Raw genomic sequence first — 20,504 nt, 5'->3', positions numbered from 1 at the left:
AGATTTCACTTTATATAGGTTTTGAAGGATTACGTCAAAACTACTGCACAGATTCTCACCAAATTTGCACCACAGTTAGATATTAGAACATGGAAGACTTGGTGGTGATCCAGATCTGGATTGACAGACGTCAGAAATCTCTGATTGCTCTTGTTCACTTATTGCTACACTTTTGCTTATATTATATGTAACTTTCTGCATAGTTTACTGGGAAATACATATGTAGAGGAAACGTTCACATCACTTGACAGTTATGTAAAATACATAATACTCAGCAGAAGGTCTGTCGATTTGCAGTTTGTTCTAACAGCGGTCAAAAAGTTGGTTTGTGATCTGTAGAGAGGTTTAAGATGCTGTTGCACTGGCAGGTGATGTGTTTTACAAATGGTGAACCATCATCAATTATTGCGATTGCGTGTATAATGGCAAGTAAATGCAGTAATTATTATGCGATAAACAGTGTCACCTGTGAGGCTGATTAGATGACTTGCTCATCAACAGTGCAGCAGAGTGGACACTGTGCTTTCAGGCATATGACGAGTTTAGCCTCCGTCAGAGGAGTCTGGTATGAAGCGAGCTTAAGTGAGTTAGTAAGCTATGTCAAGCCTGAACAGCCGTGCCATTCTGAGCACGCCTGATCTCAAAAGTTAAGCCAGTTAAGCAGAGTAGGTCCCGATTACTACTTGGCTGGGAGACCATTTAAGAACATCAGGAGCTGAACACGTTTCTCCGTGTAGAAATACAGTTGCATCAACAAGGACATTCTGTGTAAATTTGTGCAAATTCTCACTGTGGCGATCCCAAGCAAATGGGGGTATTCAAAAGCTCAACAAATTGGTGTTCATTACAAGTAATATTCAATTTATAAAATACGTTTCACTTTGATTTGGCCAAAAACCGCTTCTTGTACTGAATTTTAAATCGGTCTCTTAAAGTTTTCAGATTCCCAAGATCTTCAGAATTTTTGCTGTGTGCAGTAATCATTGCAAGCATAGTTAAGGAGTTATGTTCAACTCAATTCAAATAAGCAAGTTTGTTCATAAAGTTTGCTGACATACAAAAATCTGCAAGTGACTTTACTTGTTTTTCCAAGTACTACTACTTTTTCCACACTTACATTTTACATTAAAACCATGAAATGACAGGAGCTATTCCAAATGTGCGCTGCATTATTGGTCCCTGAAAGACTCCATAACGTTAACTGAAACCTAACGAAACTCACGTAGCGATTGAATATAAAGTAAAATCAACATAAAACTAACCAAAAACAAAACAAATTTAATATAAAGGTAACAGAATACAAAGCCAGATTAATCTAAACTGAACTGAATATAACACAAACTGAACACAAAATAAACAGAACATATTGCTAACAGAATTTATATAACGGCTGAGTGGATCCTTGTCATTTGATTGATGCTTTGTATGTCACATGACATGGATTAATTCATCCCATTTGTGTTGCATTGTATTTAGAGTGCAGTTTGGTTCCATTTGGGGGCAACTTTGGTTCCATACGTTTGGTACCATTGCACTTTGCAAACGCGTGCACACCTGCTCGTGCACGCCCACACATGCGTGGGCATGCACACACAAGACAAATCCACTGTGCCGTCTGGAGGCTTTTGGCAGGAAGTTGGAATGAAAAGCTGGACTCAATTCTGATTTTTTTTGTTTTTTTCCCGCTGCACTGAGGATGTACACAGTCTTTTTTTTGGTAGTACAAGCGCACACAAGCATCTACCTGGATGTGTGTGTGTTTGTGTGTGTGCGCGGGGGACAATGAGCTAACTGACGCTGCTAATTCTTGTAACACACACACACACACACACACACACAAAATCCACTCTGCTGTAAGTCATCTGGATGCATGAAGAGCTGTTCAGCTGAAAAGCTAACATGATTTTTGGCTGGACTGAGGAACTACACAAAGTCCTTTTTTTTCCCTTTTTTTTTTTTAATGGAAGTCCGAAGTCAGTGCACAGCATTACTGGACTACATGTCACAATTTGGACTTCAGCAGCAGTGCAACACCAAAATGTATGTCCCTTTTATGTTGTTTATAAATTAATAAAATATCAAATGACAAGGATCTATTTATAAAAAACAAATATAAACATATATAAAACAAATAATGAATGTTTTTACATTCTTTCAATGGAATGAATATTTAATTCAGTGAAAGCTAGAGCTTCGCCTTGTTGAATGGTATGTTCCAGCTTTCACCTCATGAAATATTTGTACCATTGAACTCATAAACATTAGTTATTTGTATAACACTAACTGACCACAAAACTACTTGACTGCAGAGCTAACAGGACATAAAGCTAACTGAACACGAAACTACTTTTCCGTGAATCTGATTGGTTAATTATGTGAGATTTCAGACCATAAAATATTGCATAAACGGTGGAAAATCTTAAAACCGTTTCACTTTTAATGTATTAGTCCATGTCCTGACCGCACCAGAGGTTAATAATGAGTTCATGAGTTGTTATATTGACCTCTGTGCACTGCGCGCACACACTGTTCAGAGTGGCGCTCTCGTTGGAGCTAGTGGCGCACGTGAGAGTATGCTGCACGCGCTGCTACGCAGATGTAAATAATTGCGCTGTCACCTGTGAGCGACAGAAAGTAGTGCAGCGAGGACAATGCCGAACTGTGTGGATTTAAGTGGATTAATTGATCGATTTACCGTGGATTTACCTATTACAGCTGATGAGATGGAGAAATCTGTGGGTCTGTTCACAGAATTTCCAGTTTGGCATGAAGACGTTGCTGCACAATAAGTTTTGACGAGCCGACCACACCCTTTGACAGCGATTCACCAGCCCAATTACTTACAGAAAAATAAACTGTGCAAACACTGGAATTGGATTATAATGGGACAAAACCCCCTTGTGTCTGATGATTTGCGGATGTTAATGCTGGATTTTACAGTTGCAAATTGATTTTCACCGGTTAAAAGTAATCAAATTATCAGACACAACAGGGTTATTCCCTAACTGAATAGCAACTGAATCGAAAACTAAATTAATAATTATTAGAAATCTAACATTAAACTAACAATACAATGCTCATACAAACTGAAAGCAATCTGAATTAACTGAATATAAAGCTAAAAGAATATAATACTACTCGACTGGACAGAAAAAACTAACTTAATATTAAGATAAAATATAAACTTAAACTTGAAGCTAACTAATGTGTAGAAGAAAGTAGGAAACAAGAAAGAACCTGTCTTAATGTGTCTTTCAAACTGTCAGAGAGAAAAACGCAACAGACTGAAGTTTATTTAAAATTGAAACACAAGCATTCACTTTTATTAAATTGTAATCTTGATAAGGCAGGTTTATTTACTTTCCTGAAATCTGAGGTTCTCATATGCTCAGATTTCATCAGAGTTTAGACAGGCCATTCAGAACTCAGCACAATTATTCATTCATTTTCTACAAAATTTCAAATCAGGCTCACGGGGGAGCTGGAGCCTATCCCAGCGTTCACTGGTGGAGAGATGGGGTACATCCCGGATAGGTCGCCAGTTTGTCGCAGGGCCACATATAGAACAGCTAATTACAGAGGAGGCAGGAATGACACAATGACTGGCTGGTCTGCTAATGCATTCATCATAAAAAAAAAAAAAAAAAAAAAAAAAAAAAAGCAGAAATGCACCTTCAGAACCTTCAACTGTATCTGAACAATTTTTGTTCAAATTGTGAATTTGTCACTCTAAATTGACCATACGTACAGTTGTATGCAAACGTTTGGGCACCACTGATAATTTTCATGATTTTCCTTTATAAATCATTGGTTGTCTGGATCAGAAATTTCACTTAAACATATCATATAGCAGACGAACACACTGATATTTGAGAAGTGAAATTAAGTTTATAGGATTTACAGAAAGTGTGCAATAATTCTTTAAAATTAGGCAGGTGCATAAATTTGGGCACCCCAACAGAAAAAATACATCAATATTTAGTAGATCCTCCTTTTGCACAAATAACAGCCTCTAAACGCTTCCTATAGCTTCCAATGAGAGTCTGGAGTCTGGTTGAAGGTATTTTGGACCATTCGTCTTTACAAACGTCTCAGGTTTGTTGGTTTCCAAGCATGGACAGACCCCTTAAAATCACACCACAGATTTTCAATAATATTCAGGTCTGGGGACTGAGATGGCCATTCCAGAACATTGTACTCGTTCCTCTGCGTGAATGCCTTAGTAGAGAATGAGCAGTGTTTAGGGTCATTGTCTTGTTGTAATATCCAGCCCCAGTGCAACTTCAACTTTGTCTCTGATTCATGAACATTGTTCTCAAGAATGTGCTGATATTGACTGGAATCAATGTGACCCTCTACTTTAACAAGATTCCCAGTACCTGCACTGGCCACACAGCCACACAGCATGATGGAACCACCTCCAAATTTTACTGTAGGTAGCAAGCGTTTTTCTTGGAATGCTGTGTTCTTTTTCAGCCATGCATACCGCCCCTTAATGTCCAAATAACTCAATTTTAGTTTCATCAGTCCACAGCACCTTATTCCAAAATGAAGCTGGCTTGTCCAAATGTGCTCTAGCATGCAGTGACTGTTTGTGGCGTGTAGGCAGAAAAGGATTCCTCTGCATTACAGCATCTCCTTGTGCAAAGTGCACTGTATAGTTGAGCGATGCACAGACACTATTTGCAGTAAGATTATATTATAGGTCTTTGAAGCAGGTCTGTGGGTTGACAATGACTGTTCTCACCACCCGTCACCAGCTTATCTGAGATTTTTTTTGGCCTGCCACTTCGGGCCTTAACTAGCACTGTGTCTGTGGTCTTCCATTACCTCACTATATCCCTCACTGTGGAAACTGACAGCTGAAATCTCTGAGATAGCTTTTTGTATCCTTCCCCTAAACCATGATGTTGAACAATCTTTGTTTTCAGGTCATTTGAGAGTTGTTTAGAGGCTCCCATGTTGCCACTCATTAGAAAAGATGCAAAGAGGGGAAATATTTGCAAAAGGCCACACTTTCTCATGACTGGATTCACCTGTGTGAGGTCAAGGGTCAATGAGGCATCACGCGTGTCCTCTGACACGCCGAAACGGAGGTGTTCCTTTGTCTCGCTTCCAAAGCGAATCGGTCGTGACACGCGAAGCCTCCGCGCAGCTTTCCATGACAAAATCTCTTGTTAAAAGTGAAATCTGCCAGAAAATGGCTGATGTCCAGCTCTTGTGATAACCAGAGAAAGAGCACACGACGGTCTCGTATCCACAGAGCCATCCGTTTAGAAATGGTCCGGTGGCTTGTGCCGCGTCGTCGCAGCTCGGAGCGCGGCGCGCCAAGTGTCCTTAAAGGGGTCCTTAAAGCTGTACTAACAGACCTTATTCTCTGTGAAGCCCGTAAAATTTTCACCGAAAGCCAGATAAATTTTTCGAATGGTTTCCAGGTGCCAGTCTCTAACAGCTTCTGAAAAAATTCTGATGGGAAAAAAAGTCCTTTTCATTCTGCCATTTCCAGACAATGAAAATCCGACGAGGGGGCGGGACCACTCCTTCCCAATGCGTGCTCACAGGCGAATGACGTCACCGACAGGCGTGGAAAAACTCACGCATGCGCACGAGGGTTCAAGCATGTCTGACGTAAAAACATATGAATGAAATCCATATAGTTTTTGAAAAAAATAAAAAGGACCGTTACTTTATTGACAGACCTCGTATTTAATTAAAATTTCAGATCCAGACAACCAATGATTTATAAAGGAAATTCATGAAAATTATCAGGGGTGCCCAAACTTTTGCATACAACTGTATGAATGAGTTTGTTGATGTGTCAGCCCTGCAATAAACTTTTAACCTGTCCAGGGTGTACCCTGCCTGAATCATCAGGTTCAGATAATGGACGGATGAATGTACCACTCACTCATCTTCAACCGCTTACTCCAATTAAGGGTCACGGGGGAGCTGGAGCTGATCTCAGCAGTCATAGAGCGTGAGACAGGGTACATCCTGGACAGGACAGTAGTTTGTCACAGGGCCACATACAAACACATTCACACCCACACACTCACCTATGGAAGGTTTCCAATCCACCTAACTTGCATGTCTTTGGATGTGGGAGAAAGCTGGAGCACCCGGAGGGAACTCACGTGAACATGGGGAGAACATGCAAACTCCACACAGAAAGGCCACACGCGGGAATCGATCTCATGCTGTGAGGCAACAGTGCTAACCACTAAGCAACCGTGCTGGATGTATGCACCATAAAAGATTTAAATCAGCATTTAATCACCACTTTGGAATTAACTGGTACATCACATTCCATGTTAATGTAGTTACAACCCATGTGTACACTTACTTAAACTCACACTAATAGCTGACACCTCAGTTAAGCAAGCCACACCCCATCTAAATGTTTAAATTATGCTGATCTGTCAATATGTTACAACACATATGTCAAGGGGTAAGATGTTTCCATACCCGTGTGTAACAAATTAAAAGTATTAATAGATGGCAGTGGCTTTGTGCCAAATAATTTTTATTCCAAGACACGTTTCATAACATTGTGTATAATTTCTGATCTGCACAATGTTCCTATGCCTGTTTTATCCAGTGTCTTCTTCAGGCCTCAGCTGTTCCGACCTCTGAGATTTGGGGCTATGACAGGGGTCGGCCTGTCAGTGTCTCCCTCAGGGCAGAGCAGTGACATTTAACTCAATATCCCAGAAGGATAAGGTTTCTCCCTCAGTCACCTCCATCTTCTGCCTCAATCTATTGGTGAAGTGTCAGTCAGCCCTGAGCATAGGCTGGACAGGACAGCCATTACCTTGGACTCAGAGCACCACTAACATTCCACGCCCAGGCTTGTGGATCAGCAAGTTGATCTGAACCCATGAGGCCTTTCCTTCTCCATTGTGCAAATCTGCCATATGTTCCCAAATCCGTACAAGTGTCCTGCAGCACAGAGGTACAGCTGTACGCACAGCTAGCTTACATAACTAAGTCCGTCTCTGCTGACTCGCACAACACTACCAAAGCAAAGGGGACAAGGAGGCGCTTGCAGAAGCAGAGGCAGAACAGACTAGCATATATTTGAAATAACGGTTGTGCAGCACTATTGAACACTATCCCCAAATCTTAGAAGAGTAAAATGGAGGAACTTCGATTTCTTATAACCAAGACTTGATTAATTTTAGGACATAAAATGTAGCATGTCTGCCACTCTGTGAATGTCAAACTCTACCAGGCAAGTTGATGGCATCACACATTAGTTGGTGTATTTATCCATTAACTGTCTTTTTCCTGTTGTCACTCCTTTTTGAAGGGGAAGTAAGGTAGCAAAGGTGCCCTAGTCATCAGGATAATTAGTGCCTCTGCGCTTGATTGATAGTGAAGACATATAATTAGCAGTGTGCCATAAGGCAATGTTTTATGAAGGTTCGAATTCGGTGTTAGCTGGATACTTGTTACAGCATTAGTTAATAGTAATAACAGAAGTGGCAGCTGAGTCTCTGAATCCGGAATTCCTGAAGAGATAAAAATAGACCAGGTGACGCTATGTCGCCTGGCGTGGCAAAGCGTCGTACCAACTTTGCGCCTTTTCCTAATTTCAGAAAGCAGTGTTTAACTCAAGAGAGGAATTTCATTTTCAGTTATTGGGAGAAAATAAGTTATGTTGGACGACACATTTGAGTCCCCCGTGTCATCTGTAACCGTGTGGTACCTCGGGTTGAAGAGTCCCTGGTTGTTCACACCATTCCATACACTTAGGGGCTATACTCCATAAGCCACAGGGGAGTCCACAGGAAAGCGAGCCTGTTGATCAAAAGTAGCTTTCATTTTACCGATGAAGGGGAGGATGAACACTTGGACCATGCTGCAGAATGTTTCTGATACCTTGTCTATTTTGAACATTCGTATTTAACAAGAACTCTAATTCTGGAGGTGATTACAAGGTCTGATTACAACGCATCAGTTACAAACTTTTGCTGGGGTTGAAGAGAGAACACGTAGTCTCAACACCTTTTAGGTAAACTACAACAATTAAAGGAAATTACATGTCCAATGACCGCTTGACGTATGAAACCCATAAACATCACCAGATGCAGGGGCTCTTGTATGCAACTGTTCTCTTCTTAGTTAAATCAGCTACCTATTTTGCTTTAGTTATCCCAACATATAAATGAGTTTTGTTTTGTTTTTTTCAGCTTATTTTTGTTCATACTGTAAAGGTGTTTAAGGTTTTTCTTTCCGCCAAAAGTCAAACCTGGCCTTCCCGTAATTGATACATACCATTGGTTTATCTTAACCCTCTGTATTTACTATGGAAATCTTGATAACTGACTTTAATGAGGGTGTTCTTGATTTGGTGTGCTGTGTTGAAGTTGTTCTTCTTCACCAGGGAATTATTGTGTGATACCTTAAAAGACGTCCATGGTCTTCAGAGTATGTTGGCATTTGTGAGCTTGAACCCTTCTTCCTGTGAATGAAATGACCCAAACAGCGGAAAAAAAAAATAAAACGTGCCACTTGCGCACTGTAGATCACGTGGATGATACAAGACATCAGTTTCGACTGGAAAAGTGGGCATGGCAAAACTGCAAAGGTCGTATCAAGATTAAAAAAAAAAAAAAAAAATTGTAAAAGCCTGTAGGATATGTTTTGGAGCTACCTAGTAGCTACTCTTGTATGAGATTACAGCTCAGTATCTTTAAAAACTGCTGGCCAGTGGCTCCAGGTGGCATTTTCAATATGGCCACCATGGCAGCCATGTTTGACATTAGACTGGAATGCCTTGAACAAACTTTGGTGTCCTTATTCACCCTATTGATGTATCCCATAATCTCTTGCGCACCAGAGAGTCGCTGCAGTCAAAGCAACATAGAGAATCCACATGATGACAATTGTAAATGAATATTATACTACAAAAATGTAATTTTGTATGCTTTTCATCACGTTAATAAGAGACTGCACGCATGATACCCTGCAAACTTGGTAAAACAATTATAACAAATAATCCGTGTCTGCTACGTTTAATCTGTGTGGAATTTAATAAACGCAAACCGAATTTCAGACATAGTATATATATATATTAGTCTGGAACAAAGAGGACAAACAGTGTTGTAAAGGACAATAATCAAGACGTTAAAGAGCAAACTTCGCTTTCCGCCAGAATGACATGATGAGGAAGCGAGTGTAGCTCACAGCAGCTCTTATTGAAAATAACAGAGAGACAGCCTGTGATTCTCCTATGTTTACATAAAACAAACGCAATAACAACATCTATAAACCCAAAGAATATATTCATGAGAGTTTTAGGCACAATATAAAAATTGTTTTATGTTGCGATGTTAATGGTGTTGTTCATGTGCAGCGGTTAAAGTGCAGCCCAATCAGAGCGTCTCAATGCAGTTGTCAATGTTACTGAGATCTCGCACCGCGGCGACCTCTTCGAAGTTTTGCAGGATTTGAAACCTTAATAGGGCGAATAGGATGGAACATTTGTGCAAAGTTTCAGTTTCACTGGCTCAGCAGTTTCGGAAAACATGTTTTCACACGCCACCGCTGATGCCAACAGACAGTCAACCCATGACATAAGCCCACCAGACCTTTGGTCCAGGTGAGATAAAAAAACCATCACATTTCATTTTTGGGCTTGCTGATTGCTACCCATGTAGCAAATTTCAGCTTAAATGGCTGATAGATGGCTGCAAAAATGGCTGATAAATGGCCGTATATGTGATTTTCAAGGTGGCCACCATGGTGGGCATATCTGAAATCAGATTGGAACGCCTCAAAGTATCCAACATGAGTAAAGCCCCGATTACATGGCACACGATGACAGCTGAACGAAGGAAAGTCACAGTCACAAATCGTCGACAAAAGGTGGACAAATGATCCAGCACTTTTCCCATCACCGAAACGCCTGCGAGTCATGAGCGCAAAAAGGAATGAAACAAAACCAAAACTAATGAAAGAAAAACGAAGTGAACTTCAACCTTGACGCTTCAAACGAAATCAAACAACATTTATGATAACGTGACTGACAGCGGGTATGAGACCGAGTGCAGCCAGCCCTGTCCTCATGTCCGCAGCACTGGCAGGTGCGGGGTCTGGTTGTCTTGACAACATGTGCACAAACGCAGGCTAGCCACAAACGGCCAGAACATGCGTAAACAGTTACAGTAGTTGATAAAATGTTCACACTGCTATTGTTTCTGTATTTAAAACGTTGGTTTTCATCCCACACATAGACGAGTCATCCGTGATACGTTATGTGCAGCTCACTGGCGCTTTAGTTATTAATCCATTCAGATATCGTCAGCGTATGCAAGATGTTGGGCTTGGGAGGTTCGATGAAGTTGGACGAAACAGAATGTTGACATTACGGAAACTACGCAAACAATGAAGAACTGCCAAGACAGAAAGTAAAATGGAATATGGACAAACTGAGGTTGTTTTTGGAATTTGTTCACATTTTCTGACAGTTTAAAAATTCTGACGAAGCTACAGGAATGAAGCTGGATGACTGCCAACATCAAGGATGCAACGTAAGTACAGTTTTCTACTTTTGTTTGGGCTTCAGTGTCCTTCATTAGTGACTGTGACTTAAGGCTTATAGTTTTTACCTTGTCCAATGCATAAGCAAGCACACTGCTGACAGTGGCAAGGAAAAGCTCCCTCAGTGTTTTCTGACTTTACAAGAAACTTCAACCACACTGGACTCATTGGGGTGACCATCTGCTATGGCCATTCAAACAACAAAAAAGTATAACACAAGACTGACTTAACATTTAATGCCGGAAATGCCGGACTGTTAGTAAACTGGTGAATGCATTAATGACCAATCACTCACTAAGGCAGATTTCACCATAGCTCACTCAACCCAGATGTGCCTCCAACCTCACAAGCTGTACCGTCATACAGCAAAGCCAGTCCCAATATAGACTGCAAGCATATCTACGCAAGCTGACACACATACTTACATGAGCTAGCCATGAATTCATCTAGCACCTATTCAAAATACTAAATTCTTTCACTAACAACACTCATTTAAGTGCCCAAATAAGAGCCAGAGTCCTGTTCAGTCACTCTATCGGTCATATATATATATAAAAAAAATGCATAAATATATATTGTTGCGGCAATCCCTCAGTGCCTAGGACTGAGGGATAACACTGGTAAGGAGAAATTCCCTGTGCCATTTTTGAGGAAGAAACTTCAAGCAGACCAGACTAAGAGGAGTGGCCCACTGCTTAGGCATTCTACAGTTACAAAGTTACAAGCAGTTTCAAAAAAGTGCATCTTCATGCAAAGTTTCTCTTAAGGCCCAAGAGTTCAAAGGTGTAAAGTTTGATGGAATGATTCAGAATCCTCGGGAAGGTAATAGGATATTCTTGACCAGAGGCCTAGTTCAAAAATAATGAAGCCAAAGTGTGACATAACCATCAAAATTTAAAAGTGATCTTTTTTGTGAAATGTTATCATTTTAGGTATCTTTATATATCAGTTTCAATATTTCTATTGGTCTCGGTTCAGTCATTGCTAGAAATTATCAGTGCATATATACTATAATGTGCTAGAGCGTAACGCTTGCAACAACAGTTGGAGGTATCTTCTTTGGTCTGCAGAAGCCTGAAACAAAGAAATTCTGTCCATTAGTTCCTGGTATTATTGAACAAGTAATATTATTCTATTGAAGCAGAGTAGGAGATATAGTTAAGGTTTTGACACAAATAAATCAAGGACTTATTCTCAGCGTTACACTTGCAATACTTTTACCTTGCTTTAGAAACATGATGTTTTTCTAGGAAATGACATTTCTACCTTTAAAAAATGTATTACTGTGTGTTAGTATGAAGCACAAACAAACTGACAAAATACAAGGTTATTTCTTTAACATTCAACTTTAAATGATAATGCTAAATATCAATGTCACACAAAATCAATTAAAAAAGTGCTATTTTTGAGGTCAATTTCGTGCATATCTCTGGAACTGTGCGGAATTTTTCCATGAAATTTTCAGTACCTGTCAAAGAGACTATAGGCAACTCACGGATAAAGCTGGATGGTGCTAAATAAAATAATGGCTTGTTCATGACAAATGCAATGCAAATCAGCAGTTAGGCTTCATTATTTTTGAACTCGGCCCAGAGTTTTAGTAGGTAGCATCAGCTATGCCAATCTTGTATCCCCACCTTCAGCAGTAGCACTTCTGGCCATCGTAGTAGTTCTACGATGCTCCAATTTTTTGTTGATTGTGGTGCAGGTCAGACACCATCCATTCACTCAGCATGTTGCTCTCAATGCTTGTCAGCAGCAGTACCTCAGACAGAGAGATAAAGTCCTCAACAGCTATCAGGCTGTTGAGGACTTGTAACCCAACGGCTGTGAAGGCAGATGAATTCTGCAGCAGGTCCTCAGAAACTGATCACCTGGGATTTCCCAGCCATCAGACCAGGCTAAAGATCTGTCAAGGACCATGTGTTTGTCAGTGTGCAATGGCATTCCCACGTTAAACAAACCAATGCCCAGGCATGTCTAGATCGACCCTGGATGTTTCCTCTCTGGGAATCAATCAAAAGACAATTTTCCTAGGCAAATTATTAGTTGAGTTTTAAACGGAATAGTGTGGGCCAGGTATCATGCTTAGTTATGTTACGGGGTAACATATGTCACGTCAAATAATCCAATGGATGCTGACCTTTGGAGACCAAGGACTCAACACTGTCAAAACTATTCCATTTATTAATCCTATTAGCTCAAGCAATAATTTGCATCATGTTTTACCAAAATTGGAGCAACTTTAACTTCTGACCCCTGTACAAACTGAAACAGACTTTTGTCACCATTCTTGCTGTTTTTATCCAATAACTCAATTCAATTACAGATCATCCAAACTATACCTTTTTGGAATCTTTATGATCAGGCAAATAATGTGGTATACTTTTCAATATGATTGGAGCATCTTTTAATTTTGACCCTTGTGTAATTCTTCAATTGACCCCTACCTGACCACCAATTGAAAATTCAAGGGGCCAGTCAGCTTTTTTCAAAAGAGGAATGTCTAAGGAGTATTTGTGCCGAATTTGATGCTTTTATCACCATTTGCATGATTGTTTCAGTTATCTGCTGCACTAGATGGACGCCACTGTGCTCATTGGGACCTTCAAAGCAGCAGAAATGTTTCTATACCCTTCCCCAGATTTGTGCCTCAAGACAGACTATTCCTTTGACTTCATGTTTGGTTTGTGCTCTGACATGCACTGTCAACTGTGGGACGTTATGTAGACAGATGTGTGCATTTCTAAATCATGTCCAATCAACTGTATTTACCCCAGGTGAACTTCACGTAAGCTCTAGAAACATCTCAAGGACGATCACTGGAAACAGGATGCATCCAAGCTCAATTTTAAGCTTCATGACAAAGGCTGTGAATACTTACATACACGTGATTTCTAAGTTTTTTTTTGTGTTTTTTTTAATTAATAAATTTGCAAAAAAAATAAAACATTTTTCACATTGTCATTATAGGGTACTGTGTGTAGAATTTCGAGGAAAAAATGAATTTCATCCATTTTTGAATAACATTGTACCTTAACAAAATGTGGAAAGAGAGAAGTGCTGCGAATACTTTCTGGATGCACTGTACGTATAGTCATATCAATAAACAAAGCACAAATTATGCAACAAACACTGGAAACAGCCTCCATAGTCTGGTGAAAGGAGTACAACTGCTTCAAGGTGGCAGAAGCAACTGCCCATGACACTAGTGGAAGAAGCATGAGACCAACTGCTCAGTCTTGCAGCTGTGGGTGTTTTCTGCAAGACCATACATACCAGTCTTCCTCATATGTCATAGACATAGACATATCAGCAAGACTTGCAAACAGCATGAACTGCAAGTTAAGGTCACATGGTCAACCAAGATCAGGTCCGATTGAGAAGTATTCACTTGAAGTTGCCACATCCCAATGGGCCTGACACCTTAGCACCATACCAATCTCCAGCCACATGTGGTTTCAACATGGATAAATGGTTTTACAGGCACTAGAGGACCAATTCTGCCACCAAACCCACAGTGTAAAGAAAGTTGCATCCGGTCATGAAACATCTGAACAGCCAACCAACTGTCCAATTCAATTTAGTCCCATTAAAAAAGTATAGAACACAAACAAGAGGTACATCTCATGACATGAATACCTTCAAAAAGCTTTTATGTGTACTTGGACCTGATGTTCATTACTTTCACTCTAATACGCTGTGGTACCAATCTAAAACAATAAATTTGTCAATAATTCCCAGAGTTCTCAAACACTACAGAAGTTCATCATATTCAGAAAAATTTGTTGATATAAAACAGAAAAGTTATTGAATTGTGAATTGTGTTTGCTTAACCTTACTTCTTATGTCACGCTCCTGTAAAAGGACAGCTAAATGATGGACAGAGCGCCTTGAAGAAGGGTGTTGATGACATGAAGACAAATGAATGCATAAAGAGCCAGAGAAATGCAGAAGAAAGAAACTGGATATGTTGTTGATAAATATAGAACGGCAAACTACAGAGATCCTCAGTTTACAATATAGTTTGAGTACATACAGTTCATTCGACACAGGAATCTATTTTTACCATTTAAGATTTATACCAGGGGAGTGGTGGGTTAAAGGTTAGACAAGCAGGCTTGTTACCAGAGGGTGACTAGTTTGATCCAAACCAGCAGGCAAAGGAACGGTGTCCTGACTTCTAAATGTGATGGGAATGTTGCTCAACATTGTTAGAAATACACGTGCTTGTGATTTTTGACCTCTTGAGCCAAATTTTAGGCAGATGGGTACTGTCAAAATACACACCACAATATATCTTTTCAAGAATGAAAACCAAGTCATACTTTCACAACTGCTTTCATCTTTGGGTGAAAAAAACAGTATCACAACTCAAGGTCATGCCTCTAGTTTACTGCATTTTATTTATTTATTTATTTTGCTTGGTCAAAGCACAAGAAGCAATTAAAGTGCTCTTGGAAAGAAATTTTTAGAAACATGCTCAAATCATGTTAAGTGTTTAAGTTTTTTTTGGGGGGGGGGGGGGGGTAAAGTAAATTAGGATGCAAGTCATGCTCAGTGTCATGCCTTTTATCACTTGAATCAATATATCAATTTCACTTTAAAACCCCACTGAACAAAGTCAAATTTCATTCAATGGGGAATAATTAAATGAAAATAACAGCATACAGAATTACTAATGTTTCTTCTGTAGGAGGTAATGTGTTCCCAATCTGAGTACTTCTAAATGTGGTTCAGCTACTTTTTCAAGAACATACTGTGTCACAGTTAGGGATTGAACCCACAAACCATCATTTTCTGTCCCAAAATACATTAAATAACCTACACCAATGCCACTTTTCAACTCATTCCTGCATGACTGCAAACAGTGTGACCCCCAAATGCTTAATTACTGCCATTGAAGTACAAAATTATGTTTCAAGTTAATCTTCAATGTATAAATCCTACGTAATTACTAATATATTGTGATAGTAGAGAAGCTTGAATCTTCGACTGGATTGGGTTGCTTGATGCGAGGACGTTTCGCTTCAAATCGCAGAAGCTTCCTCAGCTTTTGTCTTGACTCTTGTACAGAAGAATAAACAGAAGCCATAAAAGCTCGAGTTTTAAACCTAACCAGACCCCTCCTACCGAGAAGCAGACTGCTATAGGCTAGTGACTAAACAATAGCTCTAATTAGCACCTATTGTGCTCTAGTTAGCACCCTCCTAATGACACGGCTGCTGTCCCTCCTAATGATGGGACGGACCTTCTCCTGATGGCTCCCTTGACGACTCTCCTGATGACGTGAATGACTCATTACCATGAACAAAAGACTGAAACTGCTTTGACTTGAGTACCCCATTGTAAACAGGGGACAAAGCGTGTCTCAGACCCCCTCCCCGGTTAAGGCTGGGTTTCAACTGTTTCACATAGAATGCCTCCTTGACCCCTCTCTCAAACCATTTCTTCTCTCTGGCTAAGATTTTAACTTCCTTGTCCTCAAACGTGTGGTTAGTGTCTTTAAGGTGGAGATGAACTGCAGACTGAGGTCCACTGGTGCCCTCTCTGCGGTGCTGGTATAGCCTTTTGTGTAAAGGTTGCTTAGTCTCACCTATGTAGTGTTCGTTACAGTTTTCCTGACATCTGATACATTGCTCTGTTTGTAACTAGGGATCCTGTCCTTAGGGTGAACTAATTTCTGTCTCAAGGTGTTAACCGGTTTAAGGTAAACTGGGATTTTGTGCTGTCTGAAGATCCTCTGTAGTTTTTCCCCTACTCCTGCTAAATAAGGGAGAGACACTCCTCTTCTTCTTGTCTCTGTCTCCTGTCTATCTGGTCTCTTTGTTCTCTGGGACTTCTGCACTTTGTCCAGGGACCATCATGGGTACCCACATACTGTGAGGGCTTTCCGGACAAGTTGTTGTTCTTTAGCCCTTCCCTCTGCAGTTGTGGGCACCTGTAGGGCTTTGTGTTGAAGAGTCCTGATCACCCCGAGCTTGTGTTCAAGGGGGTGGTTTGAGCCAAAGAGCAGATATTGGTCAGTGTGAATGGGTTTTCTGTAAACCCCTGTGTGGAGCTGCCTGTTCTCTCCAATCGTAACATCACAATCCAAGAAGGCTAAATGGTTGTTTCTGGCATCCTCACGTGTGAACTTGATATTGGAGTCCACCGAGTTGATGTGTACTGTAAAGTCCTCAACCTCCTGTTGCTTGATTTTAACCCATGTGTCATCGACATATCTGAACCAGTGACTGGGAGGGATGGCCGTGAAAGATGTCAAGGCTGTCTTCTCCACTCGCTCCATGTACAGACTGGCCACAATGGGGGATAGCGGAGACCCCATCGCACAACCATGGATCTGCCTGTAGTAATTCCCCCTAAACAGGAAATACGTGGTGTTAAGACAGATCTCCAAGAGTTGGCAGATGTGGTCTGGTGTGAGTTTGGTCCTTTCAAGTAGAGACACATCCTCCAGCAGTCTCTGCCTCACAGCTGAGACGGCCTCAGCGGTGGGGATGCAGGTGAACAACGATGTCACATCAAATGACATCACTGTTTCATCTGCCTCCAGCTGCAGGTCCTTGATCTTGTTCACAAAATTTTGTGTGTTCTCCACATGGTGGTCTGAGTTACCCACTAGAGGAGCCAAAGTCCACTTGAGGTGCTTGGCCAAATTGTACGTGATGGAATCTGTGCTACATACAATAGGCCCGAGTGGTATGTCCTGTTTGTGGATTTTGGGCAGTCCATAGATGCATGGAGTGGCGTCCCCAGGGTACAGTCTATAGTATGCCTGCCTGTTGATGAGTCCCTCTTTCTCCAGGTTTTGGAGGTAGCTAATGATTTTCTTCTTATAGCCGCTCGTGGGGTCTCTCTCTTCAGACGTTCGTATGTATTGGAGTCACTGAGCAAGTTGTTGATCTTGGCCTCGTAGTCCGATGTGTTCAGGACCACTGTGCATCTGCCTTTATCTGCTGGCAGGATAAGGATGCTTTGGTCCTTCTGCAGTGCTGACAAAGCTTTCCATTCTTCTCCTGTAATGTTGGACGGAGGAGCCTTAGCACTGTTCAGCACTGCTGTGACTCTTAGTCAGAGGTCCCCAGCTTCTAACTCTGACAAACTGTTATGTTTAATGGCTGACTCTACTGCAGTGATGTAATCTCCTGTTGGTATATGTTTAGGGGTCACTGAGAAATTTAGACCTTTAGCGAGCACATCCTTTTCTGTCTCTTCTGTCTTCTCTCTTAGCCAGAGAGAAGAAATGGTTTGAGAGAGGGGTCAAGGAGGCATTCTATGTGAAACAGGTGAAACCCAGCCTTAACCAGGGAGGGGGTCTGAGACATGCTTTGTCCCCTGTTTACAATGGGGTACTCAGGTCAAAGCAGTTTCAGTCTTTTGTTCATGGCAATGAGTCATTCACGTCATCAGGAGAGTCGTCAAGGGAGCCACCTGGAGAGGGTCCGTCCCATCATTAGGAGGGACAGCTGTCCTGTCATTAGGAGGGTGCTAACTAGAGCACAATAGGTGCTAATTAGAGCTATTGTTTAGTCACTAGCCTATAGCAGTCTGCCTCTCGGTAAGAGAGGTCTGGTTAGGTTTAAAACTCCAGCTTTTGTGGCTTCTGTTTATTCTTCTCTACAACACGAGTGCAGGGGTGGTGGCCAAGTGGTTAATGCGCTTGGTTTCAGTGCAGAAGGTTCCGGGTTCAAATCCCACCCCTGCCACATTTCTTCATGTAATGCGGAGTTGCGTCAGGAAGGGCATCCAGCGTAAAACCTGTGCCAATTCAACATGCAGATCCACCTTGGATTTGCTGTGGCGACCCCGAGTGCAAACAAGGGAGCAGCCGAAGGGACTTACTTTACAATAGTCAAGACAGAAGTCAGACTACCAGAGCAAGAATTTTAGCGAATTTGAAGCTAAACGTCCTCGCGTCAAGCAACCCAGTCCAGTCGAAGATTCAAGCTTCTCTACTATGGAAACCACCTGGACAACTGAGAGCCTACACAGAAACATATATTGTGATAAAATTACAGTACATGCGACAGATACAAATCTGTAGCAAAGCAGTTTAACCATGTTTTTCCATAAGTATAGAATGTTATGCGTTTATACAATGCTAGCTAGCTGCAGACCAAAAAATGAAAAATAGAAATTAAAATGAATAAAAATATCCTGAAACCAATAATTGCTTCCCATACAGCTATATACTGCATACAGTTTGATCTCAGGCACACCTTTGTGCAGTAAAACACTGAACAGAGCAAAAAAGTTCACTTTAAATAGGAAGGTGTTTGTTGATTTCATATTTGCAGCAACCAAAGGTTTGTCTAAAATTCTGACCAATACTTTTAACAATTTGTTTCTCAAAATCAAAGACTTTGTCCTTGACTGATCCCACCCTCAGACATTCCACCAAGTCTGGATCAAGCCGTTTCTCGATTTATCTCTCCCGTTTCTGCACATATATGAGTTGTAGACTAACTGAAAGGCTTTCATAAATATGAAATGCGAATGTGTGAATTGTTTTAAATTAATATATGCATAAATCTCGATGCATCCTTAGAGTGACATTTAAGCGATTGTGAGCTGAGAGAAAGGAGCTGCAGATAATCACAACGTGAGTGCAGGTGTCTCGGGGCGGGAGCAGAAACTTTTGATGCGAGAGGGGCATTTAAATAACGTAAAAATAGTTTAAAAAAAAGAACAAAAAAGAAAAATACACCCCTGGAAGCTTTATTCAAAATAAGATTATTACAATTCATAAGACAAGTATATTGACATTCTTATTTTTTCCTTGAAAAGAAACCAAAAGCAATCAAGAAGGAAACCCAAACTTTTGATCAGAAACATCCTCCCACACTCTCCTCCACAAATTTAACTTAACCTTTATTTACCCAGGTTAGTCCCATTGAGATTCTCTTTTGCAAGGAAAACCTGGGCAATTATAAAGTTTCCAATTCACCTAACCCGCTTGGGTTTAAAAATTGGAGGAAACCGGAGCACACCTTTTGTTGTGGCTGGCGTGCCTGGCTGGCTTTTGTTTGTCTTCTGTTTCTGTCTTTTGGTTTTCCTTCCAGGTGGTGCGCATTTGGGACTGAGTGGCTGTGTGGCTGAGTTACCAGGACCTCACCCTGATCACCTGAGGCTGATCATGTGCAGCTCGTCAGGACTCGCAGCTGTGGTGCATCTACACGGATTGGAGCATGGTGGCATTTAAGTCTGGAGTACACAGTGTGTATTTGCCAGAGACTCGACCTTGTGACCAGACGGGTGAGATCGTCGTCTCGAGAGCCATCTCATCATCAGTGGATGTAGAGAACGTCCAGGTTTGATGCATGGTCTGTGAAAGAGGAGGGAGTGAGGTCTCACGCTCGTCAGCACACTTCCTGAGGTACGTTAGGTTTTGTGACTAACATTTGTACAGTCAGTAAATGTGGTGTCCCTCACACCTTATTGTATTGAGCTGTTATGTTAGTCGTTTAATCAGCTTCCGCTGCAGTTGAGTTATGTGAACAGGGTGTCCCATGCCTGCAGGGAGGGAAGCTGATAAGTAATTAAGCCAGGAAGTGTTTGCTGTTTGTGTACACCTTTGAGTGGTCTCTCTGTGTGTGGAGTGTGGACTCACATGATGATTTCTTCTTTCACAGACTCGGTTTGTCGCGGCCACCTGGGGGGTGTCGGCGGGGTCCTTGGGTCCGAACAGTTTCTGGCTCCGGACCGTTTGTGCTGCTAGGAGCGCACCGTAATCCACCACGCCAGACCGCGCACTCATTTGTTGTCTTTTTTCACATCACTGTTATGTCATTAAATTTAGTTATCCTTGGTACCGTGCTCTGCTTATTTTATACTGGGTCCTTCAAACGCTGGTCGGTTCTCCGGGCTGCGTCCGACACATAACACCTTTGGCGTTGTCCATGGGCACAAGAAAGAGTATGCAAGTGTTACTTTTTTCATTCCATCTTAACCCCTTA

This window comes from Thalassophryne amazonica, chromosome 18 (assembly GCF_902500255.1).
Source record: "Thalassophryne amazonica chromosome 18, fThaAma1.1, whole genome shotgun sequence".
Lineage (NCBI taxonomy): Eukaryota > Metazoa > Chordata > Actinopteri > Batrachoidiformes > Batrachoididae > Thalassophryne > Thalassophryne amazonica.
This window is presented reverse-complemented; position numbering follows the sequence as displayed.